Raw genomic sequence first — 22,959 nt, 5'->3', positions numbered from 1 at the left:
ACCATTCCCCACCATTGGTGATGTTGGTTAGGGTCACTAGGAATTGCAGTACAATATCTGAAGCGCCATGACCCTGGTCTAGAAACAATTTCATCAGATGCATGAAGGTCTTCAGTTGGGAGGTGTGTTCTGTGTGTGTTCTCATGGGCGCATAGAGGAATTAAATAAGCACATGCCATGTGGTCAAATTTGTGGTCCTTACAAAGCATCATTGAGCTCAGAATAAGTGCAATAACTTTGCACATCAGCCATTCATCACAATATGTCTACTCAGACATAACTCCCACTGATTTCCTTGTTCTGAGTTACGTGGGTACAGTCTAGCAACCTAAGACAGTGGGATAGAAAACCATTATACAATGCAAGCCACAGGACATGAATTGAACATCTCTGTGCAAGAATAGCAACCAAATCAGCCACACTGCATCCTGAGAGGATTGTTATCCCACTGTCTTTTTTAAAATGTTATCCAGTGCATGAATGATGCATATACATCTATCCATCCATCCATCCATCTGATGTTGCTTGTACCATTCTCTAAATTGCTACATAGGTTATATCGAAGGTTGTGTCAGATAATGGAAAAAGAAGAACAGCAGATGCTGTTGTGAAAATTGTCATGCCTAAATGTAATGGCCACTGCTCATTCTTTCAGCTGCACCCTGTTTGCTGAATGTTAGAATGAGATATCAATGCGGTGTCGTGATAGTTTTCAAGTCTCTGGCGTTAAGCGTGTGCCCATTTTCTTCTCTGACATAAAGCCAGAAAGCATAGACGTTTCGAAGGACCAATGATTCCCTGCCCCTGTACAGGAAGGACATGAATAGTGTGGCTTAACCCTGACGCCTGAATTCCAGCCCACTTCTGAAAGCTGTGTAACTTTTGCAGAAAACATACAAGATCAGATTTTGCTGCCTCTGAAGGAAGGGAATTAAAGAGGGATCAACTACAGTGAGTGCCCTCTCGCCTGCTCTTGCCATTCAGACAGAAGGAAATATGGCTATGAAGGTGATGATTCTATACCTTGGGCTTCGGCCAGAATCAAGAGTGCTTGGCTTTTATTCTACTATTATTAACTGCCCTCCGGTGGACTTTAACTCATGGCAACACATCTCAAAGTCCCCCTATTTTCAACTGCTTTGCTTAGATCCTGTCATTTCAGGCTTGGGACATCTCTGGTTGAGTCTTACCATCAGGTATGTGGTTTTCCTCTCATTCTACTGCCTTCCACCTTTCCTAGCATTATTGTCTTTTCCAGTAAGTCGTGCCTTCTCATGATATGTCCAGAATATTACAGCCTCAGTTTGATCATCTTGGCTTCTAGGGCTATTTCAGGCTTGGTCTGTTCTAGGACTCACTTGTTTGACTTTTTGGCTGTCCATGGGATCCTCGGCACTCTTCTCCAGTGCCACATCTCCAATGATTTGGTTTTATTTCTATAGGCTTCACTGTCCAGCTCTCACTTCTGTACATGGTGATTTGGACGATCCTAACTGGTGTCCGGTGCTACCTGGCACAAATGTTTTGTGAAGGGCCAACTGTTTAAATGTCACCAGCTGCATTTCATGGATTTTGTTTCCCTTAGATCTCACTGTCAATGGTTCCCTGGCCAACCATGTGTATATCGACTTGCAAGACAGAATACCGTTTTATGCCTCTGATGAAGTCGACTGCAGTGAGCGGAGATTTAGGCCATGAGAAATTTGCCATGAGACTCCTTGTGGTTTCTGAGCACTCCGTTGTTCTTAAGGGTTGTGTTGAAGTTGCATTTGTTCAAATCATGCCTATATGTAGACGTGGGGTGAATTGCTGGGCTTTTTGAGATGCCACTGTGTAATGGTTAGATTGTGTTGGTGAGCAGCAGATGGCAGCACAATGTAAAGAAAGGCATCTCTTCGGGAACCATGTAATTGTACTCAGCTTTCAGATCAGAAGGGAACATTTGGGATTTGGGGCAGGAGAGGGAGGAAGAAGAGCCTACAAGAACTGCAAGCAATGGTCGCTCTTGCTGTTTGAGTTCTGACACTGGGATTGTGACACCCTAAAGTACCAACCGGCTTTGTTGGATGTAAACTTTTGTGGACTACAGTTCATCTGACTCACCAAGTAGGATGGAATCCACAATTGTTGATGCTAACTAAAACTTGCCCATCTTTATGGTGCACAAGACTTTTCCAGTGTTCTCGCTGCAACAGCCTTAGCATTGCTACCACCCTGCAAAGCATGAACTATAAAACTATGAAGTCCTGCCTCCTTCCCTACAAATTGCATGATGTTTCTCTGATGCCCAACCCTGCTATTCAGGGGGAGCTATTGCAGAAAAACTACAAATCCTTGGGGTGGTGAGTAAGGAGCCGTAGAGATTTCCACCTGCAGCGTTCTTATGCTACGCTGGGCAATGTAGGATCTCAGCCATAAGAAGAGCCCTCCCTCCGGTCCATCTGCCTTGGTCCAGGCCTCAGAGGGAGAGAAGAATGCTGGACCTGATTCCCTCCCTCCCTCACCATTCCCTTCTCCTTTTGTGTCGTGTCTTTTAGATTGTAAGCCTGTGGGCAGGGAACTGACTGTTATCCCCTCTATTGTAAACCGCCCGGATTCCCAGTGATTGGGCAGTATATAAATAAAACCTATTATTATTATTATTATTATTATTATTATTATTATTATTATTATAACAATATTGACCCAGATGAACCAACAGTTTGAGTCAGAATAAGAAGACAGCCTTCTTCTCCTACAAAGTCTCTGTGCAAACAGGGCTGGAGTGGTAAATTTGGATCATTACGACAGACCCTCTACCCCAAGCAATGCCCCAAATTGTAGATGGTTGTGTTGATCTATCTTGTTCTTGAGCACATGCAAGTCATTCTCTTAGCAAGCTTTGTCCGAAGGGGTTTGCCAATGGTATCCTCTGAGGCTGAGAGAGTGTGACTTGCTCAAGGTCACCCAGTGGGTTTACATAGCTGAACCAGAATTTGAACCCTGGTCTCCAGAGTCCTAGTCCAATGCTCAGACCACTATCAGTAGTTTCAGTGTTGGACTACGACTCTGGAAAGAAGGGTTCGGTTCTCACTCGGCCATGCAACCTGCTGGGTGACTATGGGCAAGCCGCATGCTCTCAGCTTCAAGGGAAGGCGATGGCAAACCTGAACAAACCTTGCCATGAAAACCCCACAATATGAGCCAGAAGTTTCCCTTTGACTCCACCATTGCACTTAATGGGACTAGAGCATCCATAAATTTTGCGATCCATGAAGGGCCTGTTCTAATTGGTTGGACTGCAACTCCCAGCAGCCTGAGCCAGCAATAGCCAGTCAGGGATGCTGGGGACTGCAATCTCACCAACCCTTTGACTCCTCCCTTAAATTGAATGGGACTTGAGAATTGTGGGTTTTGGGATTCACAGCTACTCTTGAATGTTTTGTGAATAATAATAATAATAATAATAATAATAATAAATCTTACATCCTTTAAATGATAAAAAGAGAGAGAGAAGGGAGGGGGGTCTTAACCTTTTGAAATAGAATCATAGAATCATAGAATTATAGAGTTGGAAGAGACCACTAGGGCCATCCAGTCCAACCCCCTGCCATGCAGGAAATCACAATCAAAGCATCCCTGACAGATGGCCATCCAGCCTCTGCTTGAAGACCTCCAAGGAAGGAGACTCCACTACACTCCGAGGAAGGAGTTTGTTCCACTGTCGAACAGCCCTTACTCTCAGGAAGTTCCTCCTAATGTTGTGGTAGAATCTCTTTTCCTGTAGCTTGCACCCATTGCTTCGGGTCCTTGTCTCTGGAGCAGCAGAAAACAAGCTTGCTCCCTCCTCAATATGACATCCCTTCAAATATTTGAACAGGGCTATCATATCACCTCTTAATCTTCTCTTCTCCAGGCTAAACATCCCCAGCTCCCTGAATCGTTCCTCATAGGGCAAGGTTTCCAGACCTTTCACCATTTTAGTCTCCCTTCTTTGGACACATGGCTCCAGTTTTTCAATGTCCTTTTTGAATTGTGGTGCCCAGAACTGGACTCAATATTCTAGGTGGGGCCTGACCAGAGCAGAATATAGTGGCACTATGACTTCCCTTGATCTAGACACTATACTTCTATTGATGCCGCCTAAAATCGCATTGGCCTTGTTAGCTGCCGCATCACACTGTTGACTCATGTTCAACTTGTGGTCTACTTGGGACTCCTAGATCCCTTTCACATGTAGTTTCATTCAGCCAGATGTCCTCCATCCTATATCTGTGCTTTTCGTTTTTCCGCCCTAAGTGCAGTACCTTACATTTCTCTGTGTTGAAATTCATTTTTTTAGCTTTGGCCCAGCTTTCTAGTCTATTCAGGTCATTTTGAATCTTGATCCTGTCCTCTGGGGTATTAGCTATTCCCCTTAATTTGGTGTCATCTGCAAATTTGATAAGTATGCTCCCAATTCTGTCATCCAGGTCATTGATAAAGATGTTGAATAGCACTGGGCCCAGGACAGAGCCCTGTGGGACCCCACTGGTCACTTCTCTCCAGGATGAAGAGGAGCCATTGTTGAGCACAACACTGCTGGTCTCAAGCGTTTGGTTTGGTTTGGTGAAGGGAGGCTCAGGCAGCTTTTACCTGGGAAAAGAAGAGAGGAAGAAGGCATCCAGGTGCATTTAGATGCAATCATCATCGACAACAAGACATGAGTCTCCTATAGACTTCTGTTTGATGAAGTTCTGGCTCATATAGAACATTCCTAATACAAGGGCGCCCTCTTGTGGCCACTCTAGAGCACTGCAGCCTCTTTGAGCTTCCAACTTCTATGGATCGACCCAGAGAGAGACCCAGAGATCGACCCAGGGAGAGAGAGGGAGACCCAGAGACCGATCCCTCCACTTCTAGAGCTCACCTGAAAGGCCCATTCTGCAGCAAAACCTATTAACATTACAATTACAATTAATACATAATACATACATACATATACACACATATATATATACATATACATACATACATATATATATATATATATATATATGTATGTATGTATGTATGTATATATATGGCGCCACCCCCCAAGTTCTTTCCCTCTGGCTTTTCATGGTGGTGTTTCTTCATTGCAGCTTTGTAAATGGAGGGAGCTGAAAGGCTCCAAGGCTCCTTACCTTCCTCCTCCTCCTCCTCTGTCCAGCTGTAAGGCTTTCCAGCAGCATTGGCATCAATGGAGGATAGAGGGCCATTGTCTGAAGCAATGGACCTTCTGGGAGCCTCCTTTTCTCAAGCCACTGGCCACTGCTTCTTCCCCTTCTTTCCTCTTAGGAAGCCAAAGGGCTCCTTGCAACTCCCAAACTACAACTCCCAGAATCCCAGCCCACGGATTCGAGCACCATGCGCCGAAAAGTATTCCCAAAACTATAAATTCCAAAAAGCAAACATTGATTTATTTATTATATTTTATTTGCCATTTCATATAAAGGGACACCAGCCTTTTACTCTGCCATTGCATTGAATGGGACTTGAGCCTCCATGGATTTGGGGGCCTATGGAGGCTCAAGTCCTGGAACCAAAGCCCAGCAGACACCAAGGACCTCTTCTAAATGGTTAGACTGAAACTCCCAGTAGCCTGGGAAGGGATGATGGGGACTGCAGTCTTAACAGTTTGCTTTAGGGTGGTCATAACTTGGAACCAACTCAAAGGCACGCAACACACACTTGAAGCTACACTATGTCTCCTTGATAGGTGAACTCAGACCTCATCTTCCTAAGTACACAATTAACTCTCCATCAACACAACTGAGAAAAAGCATATTTAAATAGGCATAATCTGGGCAAACTCTTTACAGGGCACTGAGCTAAGAGCCCAGTTTCTCAAAGGCAGGCAGACAATCATTAGAAGAACTGTGATGCTGGTAGAGAGCAGGCCGAACCCACAATCTGCAGGCCGCTTGCACGAAGCGCATCCCAGGAAGGCCCCGGGTGTCCTTGGCATGGAGACGACAGCAGGCCATGGAAAAGAAGCCTTGCTACTCGCTCGGTGCTGGAGCACATTTGTCAGCCTGTCGATCAAAGCCTGATGGCACCTTTGCAGGCCATCTGGTGCTATGCGCAGAGTGATGCATGGAAGGAGAGGAATCTTCAGCTGCTCCTATATAGCATTCTAGTTGCCAAATTGACGCTCCGAGGCAGTGCATGATGTTTTGCTGCCTGAGACAGAACAGCAAGTGGCGCCCTGATCCATCCAAACCAAGGTGCATGTATCCCTGCTTTCGCCTGTGAATTGTTGGAGGGGATGCATCCAATCCAAGGGGAGGGAGAGGGGCTGTCTAAATGACCAGAGTCTACAAGGAAATATACTTTTTTGACTTGAGGATTCGAAGAACTGCCGTCCCCAAAAGCCACTTTTTCCAAATATAACCTAACAGCACCAACTGGTTCTTTCTTAGCCTTCTTCCCAAGATCGGGGCCAGACCCTCTTATTATGCTGCCTGAAGCAAAGGATGAGATAGTGCCTCCCTCAGCTTCATTGATAAAAGCTAACAGCTAAATCATATTTCAGTCCTCATGACCAGAAAACATCTTCCACTCCAGTTCTACAGCTAAGGACAGTAGAATAACTTTTATGGGACTACAAATCCCTGGAACAGCTGCAGGCCACACAAGTAACTTTTCCCAAGACCTCCCTTGCCTGTCTGGGAGTATGAAGTTACTGGGGACAGGAAGGGTGTATCCACACTGCAGAAATAAAGCAGTTTGACACCACTTTAACTTTGTTGTTGTGTGCCTTCAAGTCATTTCCAATTTATGGCAACCCCAAGGCAATCCAAGCATGGGGTTTTCTTGGCAAGAGGAGGTTCACCATTGCCTTCCCTTGAGGCTGAGAGCATGGAACCTAAGGGCATCCAGTGGGTTTCATGAGTGAGCTGGGAATCGAACCCTGGCCAAACTACACATTTGCACAGGATGGAGCCATGACAGTTACAGCGGTGTCAAATTAGTTTATTTCTGCAGTGCGGATGCATCCGAGGAGACGAAGGAAGTTGGCAGAACTCTGGCTCCCTTCCACTGGAGGTTTGCGCTGGAGCCGAGGCGTGCAGTGGCGGTGGCGGCCTTGCTTTCCCTGCCTTGCCTGGGGTGGACACCTAGAGAGACCAGCTCGGTGAGACAGAAGGAGAAGGATTCTGACTGTCTTAGAGCAACTTGTAATAGATTTTCCTGGGCATAACAGCTTTGCGTTCAGGAGGCCTTGTCAGAAGCCATCAGCCTCAGCCGCAGAGGAACAGATGGAGAGTTAATTTGGGGAGGGGGCTTGGAGAATGCAGGGGGGATGCTGCAGAAGGAGGGTTTCTATAGGGTTTCTCTTCCTCTGCGTTTGGTGCCTCCTGCTATTAAGGAAGCAAAATCTGGGATGGAGAATTGTGCAATTTGTGGACCTCCAGGTGTTGCTGATCTAACAGCTCCCATCATTCTGCATGGAAGGGGGTTGGACTGGATGGCCCTTGTGATCTCTTCCAACTCTATGATTCTATGATCCCTTACCATTGACTGGGTTAACTGATGGGAGCTGCAGTCCTGCTACGCTGGTGGGACACCCTTATGCGCCTGGCCTTGTTCTAAAATGACGCCTCCTAGCCCACTCCACTCTACATGAGCTTGACTAGAACGCTCCGCTTCCCAGGGGATGATGGATGATGTAGTCTGGTGCAAGGGAAGACTTAGGGAGCTGGGGATGTTAAGCCTGGAGAAGAGACGGCTAGCCCTGTTTAAGTATCTGAAGCGGTGTCATATTGAGGAGAGAGCAAGCTTGTTTTCTGCTGCTCCAGAGAATAGGACCCAGAGCAATGGATGCAAGCAAGAGATTCCACTTCAACATTAGGAGTGACTTTGTGACAGTAAGGGCTGTTCGACTGTGAAATACACTCCCTCGGAGAGTGGTAGAATCTCCACCTTTGGAGGTCTTTAAGCAGAGGCTGGATGGCCATCTGTCAGGGATGCTTTGATTGAGAGTTCCTGCATGGCAGGAGGCTAAACTGTTTAAAAACACATACCTCCAAACTGTAGGAATTAAAAGTCACAAGGACATTCTGGCTGAGATCCTACTTCATGCTGCCTTGTGTAAATCTCATTGTTGTGTGCCTTCAAGTTGTTTTCAGCTACGGTAACAAAAAGGTGACCCTATCATGGGGGTTTTCTGGAGCTGAGAGTCTGTCACTTGCCCAAGGTCACCCAGTGGGTTTCCATGACCGAGCAGGGCATCAATTCCTGATCTCCAGAGTCGTAGTCCAAGGCTCAAACTACTATGCCACACTGGCTCTTTGCACACATATATAATCCCTTTAAAAGGCCATGGAAGTTACTGGCAGTCACTGCCTCTTCTGACAGTTCATTCCCATAAGTTAAGCAATTAGATGTTGGAGGCAGGATTGGTGGAAGCAAGGAAACATAGCGGGGCCGATTGCCTTGGCGAGGGGATAATTTATCTCCCCGACCCCGTGCATCCCGGCCTCCCCGCTGGCTCCATCCCTGTCCTCTCCCTCTGAGAAAGTGTCTGCCTGGTTCTTTTGCAGCCTTGTCTTTGTGTGTCTCTAGGCAGAGATTTGCGCTGTAAAATGCACAATATGTTCTATCTGCCCTTTGGGAGACATCAAATATTCACCAGCAGCTCCCATTTTAGTCAAAGCAGATCAGGGAGGATGAGCGAGAGAGGAAGTGAGCAAAGGGCCTGCAACATGCTTTTCGTAATGGGGTAAATGGTACAAGCTCCCCAGTCAGATACCGCAGCAAAGGGGCAGAGACTGCAGGACGACAGACTGAAGGATGGTGGGCCTACAAGGGCAGATCACCAGCTTCCATCAACTGCCCTCCCACCTCTCCAAGGCAAGATCAGAAAGACTGCCTGAGTGTGTTTCAGCACATACATGCACACATGTGGATGTATATGACCTTTCCAGGGCAAAAAGCGACTCCTTTTTGTGCCCTGGAAAGGGCGTGATAGCCATGATGTTGTGGCTTTACGGCACTCCTTTGCCACTGCATCGTGCAGACGCAGCACCAGAGGAGTGCCATGATGCTGTGCACCATGTGGTGCGGTGCACAGCGTCATGCGGCGCTGGGGGCAGAGCTGGGACGTGCATCATAATATTAGGCCGGTCTGTACAGGGCCTAATATTAAACTAGGCCACAGGTGCTGAGGCCATGTAACCTGAACAGATGGTTAGAAAGTTCAGAATGGTTTTGTTTATGCACATCTGTGTAGAGGTAGCCCTGTAGTTTTTTTCCCTAGTGTCTTTGGGGATGTGTTGAGCATAACTGTCCCGGCCACATGAGTTCTCTACACCCCAATTTTGAGGTTCCAGTGGCTGCCAAGGCCTAACCGGTCCGGTTTTGCTGGGCGTTGTTGTCATGTGGCTTTGCGGAGTCAGCCGAGTGCTTTGCCCGAGGCCTGCCCGGTGTTGGTGGTTGCAGCACCGTTGCCTTCGTCAATAATGCAGGCGGCAGCTAATGGGCCTTCGGGGTATGTGCTTCGGAAAGCAAATGCTGAGCAGCTCAGGGAAGTTTTGGAGGATCTTCTGAACACTTTGCTCAAAGTCTTCCTTCCTGGAAGTGTAAGCATCATGCTCCCTGTAACTTTTGCTTTGTAGGAAAGCCAAATGAGGGTGGCCACACCGAAGTACAGTCGGCCTTCTGTGTCCACAGATTCCTTGTCCATGGATTCAATCATCCATGGCTTAAAAGTACAATGGGCCCTCAGTACCCACTGGGGTTTGGTTCCAGGGTCTCTTGTGGATACAAAAATCCATGGATGCTCAAGTCCCATTAAATACAATGGCATTGTGAAACGGTGTCCCTTATATGCAATGGCAAAGTCAAGGTTTGATTTTTGGAACTTGTATATTTTAAAAGTATTTGCAAACCATGGATGCGTGAATCTGTGGATAAAAAAAATCCATGGATATGGAAGGCTGCCTGTATTTTTTAAAATATATAAATCACTAAAAGCAGACCTTGATCTTTTTTTCATTTTATGTAAGGGACACTATTGTATTTAATGGGACATGAGCATCCATAGATTTGGGTATCCACAGGGGGTCCTGGAGCCAAAGCCCAGCGAATACATATTGTATCTCTAAAAAGAGAGAACAGGTTCATTATCACACAAGAGAGTGTTAATTTGTATGCCATTTGCTTATTAGGTTGGTTTGTGTGTATCCATGTGCGTTGTATGTGCCTTCAAGCCACCTGCTGACTTATGGGGACCCCATGAATGTCATAGGGTTTTCTTAGGCAAGGAATACTCAGAGCTGGTTTTGCCAGTTCCTTCCTCTGAAATACAGCCTACAGGCATCACCTGGGTTTCTTTGGCACTCCTTCTGGGCTTCAGGAAGGTTCTTCTTTTTTGGATTGCCAAAAAGGCACCTTTTTCTTATGCCCCGGAAGTTCCAGCCCACAATATTAGGAGGAAAGGGACCAAAGTCTTGCGTGTGGGAATTCTGCAAGTGACAATCCAAAAAGGCAGTTTTTTAAATCACACTTTGGAATTTCCAGCATGAAGCATTTGGAGATGAAGGGGACCAAAGTCTTGTGTATGTGGCTTCTGGGAGTGAGAGTCCAAAAAGTCACCTGTTTTTCATGCCCTGGAAGTTCCAGCCTGCAGCATTTGGGAGTAAAGGGGACCAAGGTCTTGTGTGCCTTTGAGTCATCTGCCAAATTAAGCAAAACCAATGAATTTCCTAGGGTTTTCTAGACAAGGAGGTAGTTTTACCAGTTCCTTCCTCTGAAATTTAGCCTATAGCACCTGGGATTGGTTGGTGGTCTCTCATCCAAGTACTAACCAGGGCTGATCCTGCTTAGCTTTCTTTTGATGGTGGGGTCAGGTGTCTACAATGAGTTGTTCAGTGTTGGAAAAGTGGGTCTCTGGGACTACATATGTTCTAGAGACAGCATTTTCCTCTCCCCTGGACTAGATAGTCCTTCAAATAGAGCCCACAGTCAAATAGAGGACTCCCTTCTGTAAAACCGGACAGAGGCTGGATTAATTTGTTTCTGTCCTTCTAACATTTGAATAGTGGAATAACACCTGTGTTTCTGGGTAACATCCGAGCCCTGACAAGCCACGTCTTCCTTGTCCAAAGCCTCCCTAGAGAATTACACCTGACTTTGGAGTAACGTTGGAATTACACAGGGGATGAAATGGGCCTGCGGGTTGCCCCTTACTGTTTCATTCCCTCATCCGCTGCTCACATTTAAAAGCACACACTGTTTTCTCTTCCCAAAAAGTACCCTCAAACCAGATTATAACAAGTGTAAAAAAATATGCAATCAAACCAGAAGCAGATTTTAAAATAAGAATGAAACCTGATCGCTATTTGAATAATAAACAATGAAATATAAGTGTCGTAACAATCAGACCTGGAGAGATGTTTGCGTGACCAAGTTGTGGCATCAATGCTGAATGCGTAAAGCGAACAGCTGCCAAAGGAATCCGTTGTTGTGTGCCTTCAAGTCATTTCCGACGTACGGTGACTCTTTTAAAAATAACTTTTTTATTGAGCGTATAAAAACATAACACAACAAACAAAACATAATCACTTAAAAACCGCATTCTAATACATTCTCTCCATTTAACATATAATATAACCTTCCACCAGTCTCCTTTTTCCTTCTATTCTAATGCTCATTCCTACCTTTCTTTCACTTTTCTTCTTTCACACTGATTCCTTAAATGTCCCATCAATGAAGTGGAATCGTATTACCAGGATCGTCCGATAATACAAAATTAGGGGAAACGAGGGGACAATTCCACTTCATTCATGGGACATTCATGGGGTCAGCACAATTTAGTGAGAAAGCCTTATGTGCGATCACATTCAATCATGCTTTCTGGACGGACAACATCCCAATAAGTGCGATTTTGTGTGAAACTCACAGGGGTTTCTGAGCAAGTTTCTTCAGAGGGGGTTTGCTATTGACATCCTCTGAGAGATTGTGACTTGCCCAAAGTCACCCAGTGGGTTTGCATGGCCGCGCTGGGATTCGAACCCTGGTCTCCAGAGTCATAGCCCAACACTCAAACCACTACACCACACTGGCCTTATTTTAGAGAGGCATTACCAACTCCCTTTACTCAGACAGTCTCCCTCTAGCTTTTTGAATAAACCAAGAAGGACAAGGGTAGACCTACACATGTGGTAGGTCTCGTTTCTCCAAGAATCCTGTCTGCAGATTGCCACCAGAACAGGACATCCAGGCTTGGTCTGCCATCACTTTGGGCCCGAACAGACAGGCCAAAATAAAGCTGCTTCGGGTCACTTTGGAGGTATGCTGTTTAAATGACACAGGCATCTTAAGAGGCCAGAAGCTGCACCAAAAGCTGCACTCCAGTCCTTAGGACTGGTGCATGACTTTGGCATGGCTTTCGGACTCTTAGAATGCATGCATCATTTAAACAGCATACCTCCAAAGTGACCCGAAGCAGCTTTATTTTGGCCTGTCCGTTCGGGCCCTTAGTTACGTGGGTGGCTTGGCTCTTCTTGCAAACATGCTCTCTCCTCCACAGCAGTTTTGTATCCGCATCTCTCTCTCTCTCTCTCTCTAATGGAGTTCCTAGCCTGGGAGGGCTGCTGCCGGCAGGGTGTCTAATGGATCCCTGACTGCTAAAGCGAGCAAAGATGCTCGAGGGGCAATCTGTCCCTCCTGGCTGGGAAGCTGAGTGCTGGGTTCAACCAGGTACAAAGCAAAACTATATGCCTTGTTGGTACGGGGAGTTCTTCAGACATTGCCAGGCCAAGGCCAGCTTGAATGGCACCATGAAGGAAGGGGCAAGACACCCATTCCAGGTGCCAAAGGAGGATGGAGGAGTCTCCTGTTGGGCACATTTTAAAAAAAATAATAGCTGTGTTTGGGAAGGCAGCTGTGTCTTGTCTTGGAAGACCAAAGCGGTACTGCTGAAATCACCTTTCTTTCCCCCAGCTGTTAAAGTTGCAGGATTATGTGGAGTCGAAAGCATTCATGGACAGCATCCATAGTTTTTTGTGGTTTTTTTCAGGCTATGTGGCCATGTTCTAGAGTTTATTCCTGACGTTTCGCCAGCATCTGTGGCTGGCATCTTCTGTGATGCGGGCGAAACGTCAGGAATAAACTCTTCTAGAACATCGCCGCATAGCTCAAAAAAACCACAAAAAACTATGCAGGATTATCTTTTCATGCCACCCCACCCACTACTACTAATCCAGCTTTCCCATGTTGGCCCCCTCCCCTATGCGCATCTGACTACAACTGGCCATTTTGTCTGGGGGGCATTTTGGATGTGGCAGTCCAAAAAAGGAACACATTCAAGCTCTTGTCACAATGATCTAATCTAGAGATTACCAGAACGTGGCTCACCATCGGTAGACAGTGTGAGCAAGGAGCCTCTGGCAGCAGATGTTAAAGGGTTATGTAGTTGTTTTAACAGTACTGTAGTATGAGGTCAAAGCCTTTCACAGCCAGCACCCATAGTGTTTGTTATGAGTTTTTCAGGCTATGTGGCCATGTTCTAGAAACGTCAGAAACAAACTCTTCTAGAACATGGCCACATAGCCCGAAAAACCCACAAAAAACTATAGTACTGTAGTAGTTGCTTAACCCTCTATGGGCATGTCTATACAGGACAAATGACCTGGTTTCCCTCGCATTGCCCTGTTCAGATGGCACAGGAACAAAGGCTCAATTCAACTGCTGACTCTCCACACATGAGAAGGATAGTCCACAGTGAATCCAGGTCATCTCTAGAATCATAGACTCACAGAGTTGGAAGAGACCCCAAAAAGGGCCATCCAGTCCAACCCCATTCTGCCATGCAGGAACTCACAATCAAAGCATAACCAATAGATGGCCATCCAGCCTCTGTTTAAAGACCTCCAAAGGAGACTCTGCCATGAACCAAGGGAGTGTGTTCCACAATCGAACATCTCTTACTGTCAGGAAGTTCTTCCTAATGTTGAGCTGGAATCTCTTTTCCTTTAGCTTGCATCCATTATTCCATGTCTCCGGAGCAGCAGAAAACAAGCTTGTACTATCCCCAATATGACACCCCTTCAAATACTTAAACAGGGCTGTTTTATCGCCTCTTAACCATCTCTTCTCCAGGCTCTTCTCCCTCCCTTAATGCCCTTTTTAAAAACTTACCTTTTGCTCTGGATCTTCCCAGAAAATCTGGAGCACTCTGGAGCGATGCTGGACAGTTGTCTACGCAACGTCATGCTGGGATGCCCACTGCCGGTGGCATGAGTCAATCGATCCATCTTTAGTTACGTTTAATAGACCTGCCGGGGCATACAATAACTTAAAACGTATAAATGGGAAGATTACATATAACATAAAACCAATACAAAATAGAAAGGTTTCATTAAAATGCAGAAAGTTGAGAATAAAATTAAATGGTTAGATTGCATTACAACACTGGGGATTACTTTAGCCTTGTGGTGCCACTGGAGTTGGATGGCACAGGGACATGCTGTGTAGACAACTGCCCAGTGTCACTTCAGAACGGATTTATAGTTTTGTGAGATAATTGTCAGTCAGTCAGTCATTGTCGCTGAAATCCCCAAAGTAAAAAGATGCGTGTTGATGCTTCTTTGTGACCACTTTAATGGCGGGTTTTGTGCAGCATCGCATGAAATCGTTTAGTGTAATCACACGATTTTTCTGGGATATTCACGGGATCAACTCCTGATCTCCTTCATGTGATAAACTCCTCTGTCAGAGAGCTCTGGTGCCACAACAAACTAGAAATCCTAGGATCCCATGAGCCATGGAAGTTAAAGTAGTGTCAAACTGTATTATTTCTGCAGTGCAGATGCAGCCTCATTCAAAGGATCACTATATGTTGAAATCAGGCATTGTATCAGAAAGGACCAAAGGTGAAAACATCTGGATTTGGTCACCATTGGCAAATTTTACATGTTATGCCGCATAAGCTTGCTTTTTGCAGGGTGACCAGATGTCATACCTGCAAAGGAAGAAAAGGCACCACAAAATGTAGGCACCATTCAAGAAAAATGTAGGACGTAACAATATTGAAAGTTATAAACACGAATATAAATTCATTTTGTATGGCTTATCTATAGCTATGTTATATATACTGTACTTTATTATGCACTGTATTTTTCAGATGAACTTACATTCATAAAAGTGCCTTGGTGGCTTGCAATATACTTATAGAACTCTGAATAAAAACAAAGGTTTAATATTGTACTTTACTAGTAACAAACCCTTGGTTGAATCTCTGTTTAAATTTCATTTCTCCCTGGTGCTGAAAAGGGACAAAACCCTTTCAACATTAGCACTGTGTCCTCTAGCAGCCCATTGCCTAACATGTTTGTTGTCCTTCCCCCCCCCCCTCCAAGAAACAAATGGATCCTGAGCTCTGGGTGCAAGTCTTGGCTGATGCTGCTCCTAGGAAAAAGAAATCTAGAACGACCATGATTCTATAGACCAGAGTTTTAATGTTGGCTCAGCCATAGAAACCTATTGGGTGACCCTGGGCAAGTGACACTCTCTTGGCCTCTGATGATGGCAGTGGCAAGCCCCCTCTGATGAAACCTGGCAACAAAACCCCACAACAGGGTTGTCTTAGGGTCACCATACGTTTGAAGGCACACAACAACAAGAAAGTGTGGCATAGGGATTTGAGCGTTAGGGCTATGATTCTGGAGACCAGGGTTCAAATTCTGGCTCAGCCATACAAACCCACTGGGTGACCTTGGGCAAATCTCTCTCTCTCTCAGCTTCAGAGGAAGGGCATGGCAAACCCTCTTTAAAGAAACTTGCCAAGAAAGCCCCATGATAGGGTTGCTGAAAGTTGGAAACAACTTGAAGGCACAACAACAACAACAACAACAACACTCTGGAGGCCCCAGAAGCGAAGCATGGAAGGCTGTTCCCAGGCAGCCTCCTCTTCCTCCTCCTTTCCTCTGCCAGGAGGCCTCCATCCATCCATCCATCCATCCATCCATCCATCCATCCATCCAGGACTTTGTGGTCTTCCTCCTCTCCATCCTGCCCTCCATGCTGGTCTCCTGGTGGGGCTGAGCTGCCTGGCCAGCCTGGGCTGTCAAAGGCAGGGCTATTGAATCTGAAAGCAATTAAAAGCCTTGAGCCAGGCTTGCTCCAAGGAAGCTCCAGGCGGAGGGAGGGAGGAGGGAAAGTGGGAAGGAAAGAAGGAGCTGCCACAACGGATCAGGTGCCCCAGGAGCCAGCAGCAGCAGCAGCAGCAGAAACAAGAGCCACCGCCAGGAAGAAGCATCCCTGGCACAGCATCTTTAGCCCTGCATCCTTGGCTGCATCCACTGTAGGGAGGATGCTGCGGCTGGATACCTGCCGGAAAGGATGGAGGAAGGAAGGGATGGATGGAGGAAGGGATGGAGGAATGAGGGAGGAAGGGATGGATGGATGGATGGATGGAAGAAGGAAGGGATGAAGGGATGTAGATGTGGAGGAATAGGGGAGGGAGGGGTGGAGGGTTGCATGGAGGAGGAGATGGAGGGATGAGGGAAGAAGGGATGGAGGGATGGATAGATTGAAGGGAGGGAGGGATGTATAGAGAAAGGGAGGGATGGAGGGAGGAAAGGAGGGAGAGAGGAAGGGATGGGTGGAAGACAGGATGGAGGGAGGGAGGGATCAAAACAGTCTGTCAGAACAATGTTTCTCACCTGGGTGAAGGCTGAGCTGAGCAAGGAAGGAAAGTAGGAGGAAGGACCTGGACAAACAACGAGGGGAACAAAATAGTAGAAGATCTCCCATATCTTGGGTTAAACATTGATCAGAATGGAGACTCAGAAGAAGACTAAGAATGGGGAGGGCAGCTTTGAAAGAACTAGGCAAGATCCTAAAGAGTAAAGATATACAACTGCACATTAAAATTAGACTCGTCCAAACCACTGTATTCCCCATCACTATGTCTGGATGCGAAAACTGGACAATTGAGAAAGTGGATAGTAGGAGTATCAACTCACAGAAAGCTTCAACTGCTTTGGTCAGGCCTCACCTGGGATACTGCGCCAGTTCTGGATACAATTCAAGAAGGATGTTGAGAAGCTGGAGCGTGTCCAGAGGATGGCAACCAAAATGGTGGTCTGGAAACCATGAAGCCCTATGAGGAAAGACTTAGGGAGCTGGGTATGTTTAGCCTGGAGAAAAGATGGTCAAGAGTTGATATGACAGCCCTGTTTAAGTATCTGAAGGGGTGACATATTGAGGAGGGAGCAAGCTTGTTTTCTGCTGCTCCAGGGAATAGGACTTGGAGTAATGGATTCAAACTCCATGAAAAGAGATTTCACCTCAAACTAGTGGGGATGACAATCGTGCCAAAAAAGAAGCGATTACAAGGGGATAAAGAAAAGATCCGCTTTCATAGTGGGAACGAAGGACCTTTTGGGATCGATTTACCAACACAGAGTGAAGGCGAATCCCAAACTGGTTTAAATGTAAGTGGGAGTGAGCCTCTGGAAAAGATTCCATCTTCTGGCACTATTCTCTTTTGTTCCACATAAACTCTCAGAGCAGCCCTAATTCCCAGCATCCCTTGAGGCTTACTTGGCCAGCCCAGAATTGCTAACTGTAGAGTGACTATTCTGCCTTGAGCATATAGGAAGGCTTCGTGGATATTATAATTTTCTCTATGTGCCCCATGCTTCTAGGCTTTTAAATCCCTGCCCAGTTGTTTTTTCCCTCTAGGGCCAGCCCAAAACATATGGCTGTCTGGATAAAAAGACAAGAATGCGCCTCCCGTACTTCTTCAGATTAGCAATTGGATCCAACTTGTACCCATTAGAGAGGTGACATCTTCTGGAGAGGTCCTTCTCTCCGTCCTGCCACCATCCAAGGCTCATTCGGTGGGAACAAGAGAAAAGGAGAAAAGGTGGGATATAAATAAATAAGATGATGATGATGATGATGATGATGATGATGATGATGATGATGATGATGATGGAGGCAGCAGGACCCAGGCTGCTACCACACTGCAGAACTGATGCAGTTTGACACCACTTTAAGTGTCACAGCTCCATCCTATGGAATCCAGCCAGTGATGGCATGATTCCACCAGAAGAAGGTTGAACCAAGGAGCAGCTGGGAGGGCAGGGAAGCCACACTTTCTTTCGCACTCTCCCAATGGATTCCTCCTCCGCAGGGACCCATCCTGTTGTGGTTTCCTAATGGTTAGAGCTTCCCAGTGACAGAGGCCTCTTCTTCTAATTCTTCTTCTTCTTCCCTCCCCAGCTTCCAGCCCCTCCAGGAGCATTTACCTGCGGGGTCTTCGGTGGCGAAGCCTCGCCTGCCTAACCTGCTCTTTGCCCATCGCTGCGTTTTTGCTCCGTGGACAGAACAGCCCCCCGCCCTGTCAAATTAGGGAGTCAGAAGACGTAAGAGAGACCACCGCTGCTAATTTGTACATTAACTGGTTCTGACAGAAATATTTCACAAGTGAAAAAACAGAGAATGCGCCTCAAGAAAATGTGCAGCGTCCATACCGCCGACTTCTGCTTAACTGTTTCATGCAGCCTCGGCTCAGGGAGGGAAGGCCAGAGGAAACGCCTCTCTCTGCCCCATTGTCTCTCTCTATGTTTTAATATTCCCCCAAATTGTAGATAGAGGAAGGTCAGGTACTGAATATAATAGCTTTGTTGCTGATACCGCCTGCTCCTTCCTACAGCACTCCTTCTGTGCACTTGCAAGTTTCTGGTCATGAAGCTTTAAAATGCAAGGCTTGGGAGGACCTGGAAATCCTCACAGCTAAAGCCAAAACATTGCAGCCTGACTCATACAGAACCAGAGCATTGGTCCATCCATTCAGTATTTGCTTGCTGTTGTGCGCCTTAAAGTCCTTTCCGACTTATGGCGACCCAAATGCAATCGTATCACACTTTCTCCCTAATACTGGGATTCAAGGCAGCTTGTTGTTGATGTTGTGCAATTTCAAGTTGTTTCTGACTTATGGTGGCCCTATCATGGGGTTTTCTTGGCAAGATCTGTTCTGACAGTGCCTCCCCTGAGGCTGAGAGAGAGAGACTTGCCTATTGGGTCACCTATTGGGTTTCCATGGCCAAGCAGGGATTCAAATCCTGGTCCCCAGAGTCAAATTTCAATGCTCAAGCCACAACACCCCACTGGCTCTATTCAGTAATCGAGGACCACTCACACACACATTTCTTCATCGTCCTCTGAGCTGCCATGCAAGTGGAACAACAGTGGAACGCACTACCTCAGAGAGTGGTGGAGTCTCCTTCCTTAGAAGTCTTTAAACAGAGGTTGAATGGTCATCTGTCAGGGATGCTTTGATTGAGAGTTCCTGCATGGCCAAATGGGGTTGGACTGGATGGCCCTTGGGGTCTCTTCCAACTCTATGATTCGAATGTATTCCACTACTGAAGAGCTCTTGCTACAAAGGATAATGCTAGGTAAAGTGGAAGAGAGTAGGAAAAAAGGAAGACTGCAACAGAGAGGAATTAACTCAATCTAGGAAGGCATGGCCCTGCGTTTGCAAGACCTTAGCAGGACTACTAATAAGATGGTGTCTTGGAAGTCAGTCATAGGGTCATCAAAAGATGAAGGCCCCCTCCCCATATTTCTGGCAGTTTTCATCTCTGGCTCGGACGTATCTTTTGTGAAGCTAACATGCCTTGTTCATACATTAAAAAGGCTATCAAGAAGGACCTCTTCCAGCAGGCCTTTCCAGACTGGCCTTCCAGTTACACTAATGTAGATCGCCCTGTCCAAAGGTCTTTCCCCAATCTTGCCTATTTTAAATTGATTTTAATTTGTATTTATAGTGTTGGTATTTTAGTTTTAAGGTAAGGGAGAAGTGGATATGTAATTTTTAGTTACGTATGTATTGTGTATTTGTTATGTATTCTATTGGAACCCGCCTTGATCCTTCTGGAAAGGTGGGATATAAATAAAATTTATTATTATTATTAATTATTATACGAGACCATACTGGCCCAAAATACTTTAGGTTACAGCTGGAATAGCTCATAACAACACTTCATTGCCCTCCAGCTATTGTGGTGATGGAAGCTAAACTCAGAGCGCAAGGATCAGCATATAATGCCATGGTCCTTGCTTGAAAGATTTGGGACCTTTAGAAACACAAAACCTCTGTAAAGAGACAAGGCACCCCCTTGAGTCCCTATATGGGGAGAAAGGTGGGATATAAATTAATAATAATAATAATAATAATAATAATAATAATAATAATAAATATCCCAGGATTCCTTGCTTCCTTGATAGGCAGAGTGTGCTTAACTCAGCCCAGCAACGTGGAAACTTTACGATGAAGAAGAACAAGGATGTGTACTGCTGAAATACTCATTCTTGCAATTAGGTAAATAATAATTCGGTCCAGTGCCATCTTTGGTTTGATTTATTTTTGCATAATGATTCAGTCATGTAGTTGAATGCACCCATCATAACCATTTTCAGCCACATGCTCATGATATTTGAAAACTGACAATCCAATGACCAGTGTCCAACCAAGTAAACTCAACCCTGGAGTGAAAACTCTGATCAGGATCGTAATAACCCACAATGCTAACCTGAGGCAGAAGCCTGGTTGGACAGATGGGCATGGCTTCGTGTCCCGGAGGTTGACAGATTTTGGCTATTAGACCGTGGGAAGGGGGAGGGAGGCAAATCCACAGCTCGGGGATATTTACGGAAAACGACAGAACTAAGACTTCTTGCAACTGGTTACACATGCATTGATCTAGATTTAAAACAACAACAACGGAAGGTCGTGTGAGAAGAATGAGGATATGGACCCACAAATGGAAGTGGGTCCATTTCCCCATTCTTCTCACTATCCATTCTGCACTGGTTAAATACAAACTCGAATGCTGAAAAAATGTCAATGCATTGTATCTGTAAATAATATTCCCTTCATTTGCAACAAGGTTAGAGTGCAATATTATGCAAAGCACAGAAGTAGCAAGGCAAAACTGCCAGTGTTGCTGAAGACAAAGGATGAAGGGATGCATTAGTTTGTTTGCACTAGGTATGGAGACTGTAGCCAAGATCCTATTTAAGGGAGCACAACACTCTCACAGCATACTTATGCAGAGGTCTATGAGGGGGACAGCAAGACTGAGCTCTCCAATGGCAAGTCAGTGGATGTTTGGGCCAGAGGTGAAGCGATGTACTTGTGCGCAACCTTTGCACACAAGGAGGTACTGGATAACTTGCTTGCACTGGTGTGACCCTTAACTCAGCCGAACACACCAAAGGTCTAGGGTCTACATGGTTAAAATACTCTTCATTCCAGTCAATTAGAAGGTGATCTGACCACATGGGATTTGCAGGCGTTTGGGCCTTTTGCAGAAGAAAACTCCTTAAACTCTGGAGAAAAAAGCTGTGCGATTTTCACCGACGTATTTGGGAATATCCGTGAGGATGCACATTGCTTAATGCGGTGAAGCCCAAACTTTGGCTTTGTAGATGTTTTGGTCATTAGCTCCCAGAATTCCTGGCTGTTGCCCAAAGTGGCTGGGCCTTCTAGGCGCTGAAGTCCCAAATACCCAGAGGACCAAAGTTGGGGAATCACTGAGTTAACACATGGCCATCCGTCTGCTTTGCATGGATTCTGATGGCTGCGCATTTTGGCAGAGGGAGGGACAAGTTACAGATGCAAATATGTGCAGAAAAGTGAAGACAATTAAACCTCAATGCAAATCTGCAAAAATCCAAAGCAATTCACATAATACACTTAAGTATTGACTAGCCCTAAGACAAGGCAGGTAAACCGAAGCCATTTCGTACCCGCTGCGGCCAAATTTCCAAAGCCCTCTGCAAGTTATCAGTTTAGACCTCTAGAAAGAGCAATCTTTTCCTAACTTGACTGTGTGATGGAGTTGGGAGTCTAGGGAGGAAAAAATGAATGACAGAGCAGAAAAGAGAAATTGGAGAGCCTACTCAGAGGTTTGCAATTATCTTCTTCTGAGGCTGAGAGAGTGTGACTTGCCCAAGGTTTCTTCGAACCCTGGTTTCCCAGAACCCTAATCCAACATTCAAACCATTATATCACACTGGCTCTTAAAAACAATTTCATGAAGGAATGGCAATATATATAGAGAACTGGCTAAAAGCAATCGAAGTAATCTGAAGTAAATGAAATTGCTAATAGGATTTCCCAAAAGCTTCTGAACGTCACTCAGCATTATCGAAATATATGACACTTAATAGTAGGATAGCAAGATTAAGGCCTGAATTCCTAAGCAGAGTGCACTGTAATGAGTCCTATTATGAAAGCCATGTCTCTGATTTAGTGAAGAATATCCATCTATCTGAAGAGCTGTCAGCCAGCAAGTCCTTCAGTTTAAGGCCTCCTTTGTTTGAAAAGCTGTTCCGGCCTTGGCTGCATCTACACTACAGAATTAAATGCACTTTGACACCACTTTCACTACCATGGCTCCATGCTAGAGAATTCTGGGATCTGTAGCTTGGCAAGATATTTAGCCTTCTCTGTTGGAGAACTCTGGTGCCACAACAAAGTACAAATCCCAGGATCCAGAGGATGGAGCTATGAGCGTTAAAGTGGTGTCAAACTGCATTAATTCTGCAGTGTGGCAGCAGGCCCAGTCTAGTGAAAGATCAAGAACCCTAAGAAGGGAGAAAAGGGGCTATGGAGTCACCCACCGATGGACAGAAGACCAAGCAGCTGCACAGGTGACCTGGCGGAAAGAAGTTGGTAGCATGAGCTTTCATAGACTTGAGTCTACTTCCTCAGATGCATGATTTTCGAGTCTAACATGGCTATGCCTTTGAATTCTACCATGTCACCTGATGGCACTTATAGACCTCTTAGGAAAATTGGTGGCAAGCAAAACTTGGCAAAAAACAAAACAAACCCATATCTGTCCCTACTTGAATGAGGGCTGCCTTAAAGCTTTTCTTCCCAAACGAACCTAGTTTTTTGATATGTTTCAGCAAGGAACCCCTGGATAGCCAGCA

Source organism: Sceloporus occidentalis, unplaced genomic scaffold (genome assembly GCF_023333645.1).
Source record: "Sceloporus occidentalis isolate IW3139 unplaced genomic scaffold, rSceOcc1.0.p SCAF_10, whole genome shotgun sequence".
NCBI lineage: Eukaryota > Metazoa > Chordata > Lepidosauria > Squamata > Phrynosomatidae > Sceloporus > Sceloporus occidentalis.
The sequence above is the reverse complement of the archived record's forward strand: the minus strand, read 5'-3'. Positions refer to the sequence as shown.